The 8,511-nt window shown below is 42.2% G+C and overlaps 1 long non-coding RNA gene across 1 annotated transcript in view; it reads left to right on the top strand.

Moving 5' to 3' along the window:
* Positions 1 to 8,167, top strand: part of LOC136144660 (uncharacterized) — a 31,020-nt gene extending 22,853 nt beyond the window's left edge. The window contains exons 2-3 of the long non-coding RNA XR_010658611.1: positions 5,562 to 5,743; positions 7,803 to 8,167. This is a non-coding gene — a long non-coding RNA (uncharacterized lncRNA). The remainder of the gene's footprint in view (positions 1 to 5,561; positions 5,744 to 7,802) is intronic.
* The last annotated feature ends 344 nt before the right edge of the window (positions 8,168 to 8,511 follow it).

Genomic DNA, 8,511 nt, shown 5'->3' on the forward strand with positions numbered 1-8,511 from the left:
TTTTTTGAAGTAATATTTATATTACTTTGACTATATTATCAGTTCAGTTCAGTTCAGTCAGTCAGTCATGTCCAACTCTTTGGGACCCCATGAATCGCAGCACGCCAGGCCTCCCTGTCTATCACAAGCTCCTGGAGTTTACCCAAACTCATGTCCATCGAGTTGGTGATGCCATCCAACCATCTCATCCTCTGTCGTCCCCTTCTCCTCCTGCCCACAATCCGTCCCAGCATCAGGGTCTTTTCCAATGAGTCAGCTCTTCACATGAGGTGGTCAAAGTATTGGAGTTTCAGCTTCAGCATCAGTCCCGCCAATGAACACCCAGGACTGATCTCCTTTAGGATGGACTGGTTGGATCTCCTTGCAGTCCAGGGGACTCTCAAGAGTCTTCTCCAACACCACAGCTCAAAAGCATCAATTCTTCAGTACTCAGCTTTCTTTACAGTCCAACTCTCACATCCATACATGACCACTGGAAAAACCATAGCCTTGACTAGATGGACCTTTGTTGGCAAAGTAATGTCTCTGCTTTTTAATATGCTGTTTACGTTGGTCTTAACTTTCCTTCCAAGGAGTAAGCATCTTTTAATTTCATGGTGCAATCACCATCTGCAGTGATTTTGGAGCCCAAAAAATAAAGTCTGACACTGTTTCCACTGTTTCCCCATCTATTTCCCATGAAGTGATGGGAATGGATGCCATGATCTTAGTTTTCTGAATGTTGAGCTTTAAGCCAACTTTTTCACTCTCCTCTTTCACTTTCATCAAGAGGCTTTTTAGTTCCTCTTCACTTTCTGCCATAAGAGTGGTGTCATCTGCATATCTGAGGTTATTGATGTTTCTCCCGGCAATCTTGATTCCAGCTTGTGCTTCATCCAGCCCAGCATTTTGCATGATGTACTCTGCATATAAGTTAAATAAGCAGAGTGACAATATACAGCCTTGACGTACTCCTTTTCCTATTTGGAACCAGTCTGTTGTTCCACGTCCAGTTCTAACTGTTGCCTCCTGACCTGCATACAGGTTTCTCAAGAGGCAGAGTATATTATATATAATATATATTATATTACATTATATTATTTATATTACCATTAGAAGACAAGTGTCTGCTTCTGTACTGGAGTTTTCATTTGGGCTACTAGGAGATATGAGCTACCTAGGCAAAGGAAGTGAGGCTATACATATATATACACTATATATATATATCACATATGTATTAGGGTAAATAAAATACATATGATTTTAATTGTCTTGCTTTCATAGAAGTTTTAACAATTTTTAAATTTACTATTTGAGATGAAAATAATTTGATTTTTCAGAAATATAATTTTCATTTTATATTATACATACACACACATACACAATCCCACTACATCCTACTACATTGGATGTAGTAGGATACCCCACATGTTGATGCTTATAAAAGAACCATGATTAATTCATTTTTCTCACATGAGGAAAGAAAGAATACTTTTAATTGTTTTTTTACCTTTTGGGGAAAATGATCTCCCCAAACTCCAATACTCACTAGATTTTTAATAGTGTGAAATACTACCCGATTTTCACCTCAATAGCAAATGCTAATTGTCCAAATCCAGATGTTAGAAATAATTACTAAAGCCTTCAGTCATTTTCCTTTTCCCATTTACTGGTACATGGACCATGCAAATCATTATTCAGGCATAGCCCTTAGACTCTTGGAGTTTTGATTGGGTTCTCACATTTTGGAAATTGGGAAATTTGATAAAAAATGTAATAATACTTATCTGCCTATTTGCGTGGATGTTCATTGATCTAGTTAATATCTACCTATCCTATGAAGGGCTTCCCAGGTGGCGCTAGTGGTAAAGAACCCATCTGCCAATGCAGGAGATATAAGAGATACGAGTTTGATCCCTGGGTGGGGAAGATCCCCTGAAGTAGGGCATGGCAACCCAGTCCAGTATTCTTGCCTGGAGAGCCCACATGGGCAGAGGATTCTGGTGGGCTACAACCCAGGATTGCAAAGAGACGGACATGTCTAGAGCGACTGAGCACGCACGTATCCTCTGAATCTCCCTCCGTCTCTCACCAGCTTACCTATAGTGTGTGTACCATGTATGTTGCTCTTTCTTTTACTAAACATTTGCTATCTTCTCTGTGTGTGTATGTATGTATATGCTCTGTCAGTTACATTTCTTTTCTTTCCCATTTTTGTGTGACATTCAGTAGATTAACTTTTAGAATATAGGAATTTGGGGACAAATGCTCATAGAATCACACTTGGGGAGTTGTAATTCTTTGAAAATTCATTCTTGTTTTGAACTGAAATTTCTGTCTGTTGAGTTCACTTTACTAGCAAGCAGTAAGCCCAATCTTTCCTGAAACAGTGATCTCATTTCATAATCCTACTGTTCCTTTCTCCTTTCATCTTTAACTTAATCCACTCCTACAGGGTTTCACACTAGGCTTTGGGGCTTTGTCTTAGATACGTATCTCTAAACAAGAAATCTTTATATGTTCCAATATCTGTGTGTGTCTCCCTCCCTGGCAACTTTCTTTTTCTATATTCTGGTTGTTAATCTTATTCTCCATAAATCTCAGTTGCAGGCAATTCTTAAAAATGTCACCTATGTTTATATCAATGTGTAGTGTAAAGGTAACAAACATAATGAATTAGAGATTATGAATTAGTACGATTAAAACAAACTTTAAGTCTAATTCTTATTCCTTCTGTATGCTTCTCTCAAAGATAAATCTTCTGAAAATAAGACTTGCTCAAATCAGTATCTCAAAATCCCTCACTAAGTCTGTACCGTGTAGCAAATGAAGTATGAATGCTGTATTAGGTATTGCAGGCCCTTTGATCCATCTTGCCAACTCTATCTACAGCTGTTTTCTCATCAAAAACTTGACCAAAATAAATCTGCTCATTACTCACTGATAGGCAGTGTATTTAGAGAGACCAGGTTGTCTGTATTTGATTCCTGCTCTGCTACTTTCTCACTGTATAGCTTGGGTAAATTAATTAAACTATCTGTGTCTCACTAAAAGAGAACTACTAACAGTATCTGCTATGTAGGGTTATTATGGGGAGTAAAACGTTCTTACATAAAAATCACAGAAAACCGTACATGACACATGGAAAGAATTCAATACATTATATCAGCAAAAATGGCAGATTTGACTTTATTTTCACATGCCACTTCTTTTTCCAGAAATCATTACATTTTTTATTTCAGCTCTCTGTTGCTTCAAGACACATTGCAGATACAACCTCCATTCTTCAATGATGTCTACTCTTCTGAAGTGGTGTGTTTCTTTTCTTTGTCATTGATGCGGTGCTCAGTTAGAGCAGTTGCATTATTTATTATTCAAGCTGGGACTCTTTTGATAGTGAAAGTGAGTACCACTGATAATTACGCTGGGACTGACCTGGGCAAAGAGACAGACGGTTACCTCCTGAGTAGTGCAGCCCTAAGTTATCAGATCTGTTATTATCAAGTCACAGCAAACTATCTTTACATGCAAACGGGTATGGCAAATCTCCCATAAATTTATGTGACAGACAATGAGATTCATTAAAGTGAACCTTTAGAGTCAGACACGACTGAGCGGCTAAGCATACACGCACACACAATGAGCCTCAGCTGTCTCTGGCCATTCCAAGAGCACTGTTTCTCGACTGTTCAGACCCAAACACCCCAGTTTCTTCTGCTGAGGCTTCTTCATGAACAGAGCTTGATCCTCAGGTGTCTTCTGCATTACTGACGACCGATAACTTACGAGATAGCCGCTCCACACGGTACTCCTACATTGCCCAGCCCCCTGACTCCCTGCCTTACCCCTCCTGGTCCTCATACTCACAGCCGTCTCCAGGATGGGGAAGAACGACGCTCATTCCTGTCATTCTTCCCCACAATGCTTGTACTAGGTCTTTTTAAATGAACCTCAACCCAACTGAGACCCTGGTAATTCTTGCTTAGGTTTTATTGATGCACCATGGTAAAAGAAAAAAGAGTAGAGAGGTTTAAGTTAGAGAATTCCTAACAACCATTGCCTAAACCTGTGCTCACACCTCTGATCACTTATGGCCTCATTCTTTGCCTAGCTCTCAGCCTGTGTCCTCTGACCAGGGATAACTCGCGCCTCACCATTAGAATGACTCCAGAATTCTCAGTCATTTTCGTGCATGAGATGGCCCTCCCCAGAAGAGACTAGTATACCCCTCACACCCAAGTTCCCTACCACCCCCTTCCCATCCCAGCTTTCTGGTTTAACCTCTTTTTTATATGATCAACAACAGGAAAACTCCTCTTTTCTGGAAAAACCATCCCAGTACTCAAGGAAGTTGGTTTTGTTCTATTGCCTTATTAAAATAATTCTACTAGCCCGATATTGGTATATTTCCCTAAAACTGGGATATTTGGCTTACTTCATTACTGCTTGTTATATACTTTTGAACTGTGGTGTTGGAGAAGACTCTTGAGAGTCCCTTGGACTGCAAGGAGATCCAACCAGTCCATCCTAAAGGAAATCAGTTCTAAATTTTCATTGGAAGGACTGATGCTGAAGCTGAAGCTCCAATACTTTGGCCACCTCATGCGAAGAGCTGACTCATTGGAAAAGACTCTGATGCTGGGAAAGATTGAAGGCAGGAGAAGAAGGGGAGGACAGAGGATGAGATGGTTGGATGGCATCACCGACTTGATGGACATGAGTTTGAGCAAGTTCTGGGAGTTTGTGATGGACAGGGGGGCCTGGAGTGCTGCAGTCCATGGTGTCGCAAAGAGTCAGACATGACTGAGTAACTGAACTGACTGACTGACCTGTTATGTATGTTGTCTGCCGCTTCATAAATATGTTCTGTATCCTCAGCTTCACTGTTCCTTGAGAGCAGGTATTTCCGTTGCCTGGCAAAGTTCCTGACACTGAGCTGATGTTGGATGAAAGTTTATGGTTGATGAGTGTGGGGTGATACAGCAACACGGAACACTCCTCATTTGTGAAATACCCCTTCCTTCCTCAAACATTGCTTTTTCCTTGTCGTCGCCTTTCGGCCTCTCAGTTTTGTCTGACTCTTTGCGACCCCATGGACTGCAGCCTGCCAGGCTCCCCTGTCCTTCGCCATCTCCCAGTTTGCGCACATTCACGTCCACTGAGTTGGTGACACAGTCTCACCTCGTCCTCTGCCGCCCTGATCTCCTTTTGCCTTCAGTCTTTCCCAGCATCAGGGTCTTTTCCAGTGAGTCGTCTTTCCTTGCAAGACGTGGTTTATGTGTAGAACAGCTGTCCAGGAGTCTCTGGGTTCTCCTGGCAGAGCCGTCTTGCTGGTGTGCACAGAGCCTTCTCCTCTGGTCCGCGCTGCTTGCACTGTGACCTACCGGCCCTTCTGGGACAAGTCAGGCTTGTGTTCATGGTTATCAAGCACAGATTGGCTCAAACCTTGGTGAAAAGAAGGTTTGTTCAAGAAGTGAAATCCACCACCAGAGAGACATGTCACAAAATCACCAACACTAATGCTGGGCTCACAGGGATTTGTGTTAGGAATTTCCCCACCAGCCTTGTCTGTTTCTCAACAGGGCTGTCCATAGCACTCCAGGGGCCTGCTCCGGCCACTCTTCAATTGTTTAACCCAGCGACATTCCTCCCAAGTAGACATCTTCGTCTTCTGAACTCTAAGAGTTTTCACGTCATAGCGTATCTTCGTCAACCAGCACTCACCTGTGTGCTCCGGTGGCTATCAGACACGACACCAAACAAGGTAGGTTTTACTCTCTTATCAGTGCGATGTTTTTTTCTATCATTCGAACTGACCTGGTGTCAGCCGCTCCTTCCCCAGATGCCATTGTCAGTAATCACAGTTACCCACAGAGATGTATGCTCAGATTTTGACCTTTATTCTCCACACTGAGGACAAAGAAGAAACGAAACTGGTAGTTTATCTAAATAGAAAATGATGGAAGACTCAGGAGAGGTAACACTAAGTGAAAAATTCGACCATTTATTTTAATTCAGTTTTCAAGGTGGTTTTTTCGAGAATTACATACTCATTTTGGCTTCATAAATTGAAATCTTCCAAACAACGGCAGACATATTATTTTTGGTTTTTGCTTGACTGCTATATAATTTAACGCTTTGTGTTTTTGCTGGGAATTACGGCCTTTACCTTTTTTGTGAAACAAATAATGAAACCACAACTCAGTCTTTGATGGTGCGTGCCTGCTAAGTCACTTCAGTTCTATCCAACTCTTCAACATTACAGACTGTAGCCCACCAGGTTCCTCTGTCCATGGGGTTCTCCAGGCAGGAATACTGGAGTGGATAGCCATTCCCTTCTCCAGGGGATCTTCCTGACCAAGGGATTGAACCCGGGTCTTCTGCATTGCAGGCAAATTCTTTACCATCTGGGGCTTAACTGTCCAATCTTTGGTCAGCCAGAGTTATAGCCCTGTCAGCCGGAAAGGGGAGCGGACGTCTCTCAGGATGACCCTTCTCCTGAGGCTGCTCTGCAAACACTGGTTACTGCTCCTCTAAGTACCCACTGGGACCACTCGCAGGCAGTATAGATTTTATACTCAAGCAGCTCTAGGGCAAAACAATAACCAATTAAATTAACTCCTCCAAGACTAGTCTGCGTTGAAGGCTGACGTTCACTTATATGTTACTTCGCATCCCAAATGTATCCCACCACATATCCAGAAGGGGCGATCAGAGGTTCTTCAAAGAGAGCAAATGAAAAATCATAAAACACAATCCTCTTCTTATTATCAGATTCCCTGGGAGAAATGTAACTTGTCAACTGAATTCCCTTCCAGGCTGTATCTGTTAACTTCTAGTAGGAAGCAGATGGCAGCTCACGCTGGGCAGTAGAGAAGGGTTTAATAAAAGAACTGTTGACCGCAGTGGAGACAAGGTGTCTGGAAGTGAAGAAGGATGGACAGCATCCTGGGGTTATCAGGAGGGGGTCCTTGACACCACCCTGGGCCTGAAGGGGCCACGGAGGGGGAGAGCCTCAGACTCCAGAGAAAGGAGTTGCGTGGAGAAGGCCACCTTCACAGAGAGGAAGGGGACTCCGGCGACCTGGGAGGAACAGAGGGGAAAGCCCGTGCCCTGAGTTCCTCCTGTTCTCCGGGTGCGTCCCCGGGGGTGAGTTCAGCGGAGAGTCAGAGGGCCAGGGGCCTGTGCAGCTTCTGGGGCACGAAGCATACAGAGTGATCTGGAGAGCAGGCAGAAAAGAACCAGCTCATCAATTCAAGTTTAGCAAAAAGCATGAAGGAAATAAAGTCCAAAATCAAGTTCTGTTGCCCTTGTGTTGTAGAATGCCAGAGAAATTTAAGCGCAAAATCCATTCTGTTTAACTTAATATTCTGCTCAGTCTCAGCTAAAGCCATTTCTGTGTTTGGGTTTCTTTTAAAAGCTGCAGGCTGGACTCTTTCCTCCTGCAATGGGTGTAGATCCTTCATCGTCTCAGAAGTTGCATTTGCTTAATGCCAAATGTTTGTTTTATGAGCTACACATTTTTTTTTTTTTTTTGAAGAGACCAAATTCACATCAGAAAGTGTCAGCTTTAGGTACATAACAACAAATTGTGAAATGAGCCAATCTCTAGTTCCTGGGACAGTTATACAAGGCAAAATAATATTTCCAGAATCCAGAACCCAAGATCTAGTCTAAGTAAATGTTGTTTGTCAAAGCCCACAGCATTGACTAAGGATATGTAAGTGAAGGAACTCAGGAAAAAAATTTTTTTTTTCATTTTTGTTAATGTATTTACTTTAAATGTTAATGTTAATGTATTTATTTTAAACTTTATTTCTCAGAAAATCTCTGAACTTCAAAATACCTAAATTTGGAAGCCTTCCCAGAAGACAAAGCTGAATCTAGCATTGGAAGTATGAAAAATAAAGATTTTGACTTAAAAAAAAAGCCACATGTGTACAAACTGCTGTATTTAAAACGGATAACCAGGAAGGACCTGCTGTATAGCACATGGAACCCTGCTCAATGTTACGTGGCAGCCTGGATGGGAGGGGATTGGAGGAGAATGGATACGTGTATCTGTAACTGAGTCCCTTCTGTGTTCAGCCGAGACTAGCACCTTAAATGCCTTTACCCCAACTCAGGGCTTCCCAGGTGACTCAGTGGTAAAGAATCTGCCTGCCAATGTAGGAGACAAGGGTTTGATCCCTGGGTCAGGAAAAGCCCCTCTAGGAGGAAATGGCACCCCACTCCAGTACTCTCGCCTGGAAGATCCCATGGACAGAGGAAACTGGCAGGCTGCATTTCATGATGTCGCAGAGTTGGACACGACTGAGCATGAACATGATACCCCAATATAAAATAAAAAGGTTTTTTGTTTTTTTTTTGAAGCTTGAGGTTTTTATCAATTAGGAAATAAGAAATGACTTTAGAAGGATTCTGCATTGGTAGATGTTCCAAGTGATAATGATGTTATCACTCGTGTCCTGGTTTCTTTGATCACTATTTTCTCTAAACACCTACAGGTTTTATCTCATCCAAAATATAAAT

The sequence above is a fragment of the Muntiacus reevesi genome, chromosome 12 (assembly GCF_963930625.1).
Source record: "Muntiacus reevesi chromosome 12, mMunRee1.1, whole genome shotgun sequence".
In the NCBI taxonomy this organism is placed as follows: Eukaryota; Metazoa; Chordata; class Mammalia; order Artiodactyla; family Cervidae; genus Muntiacus; species Muntiacus reevesi.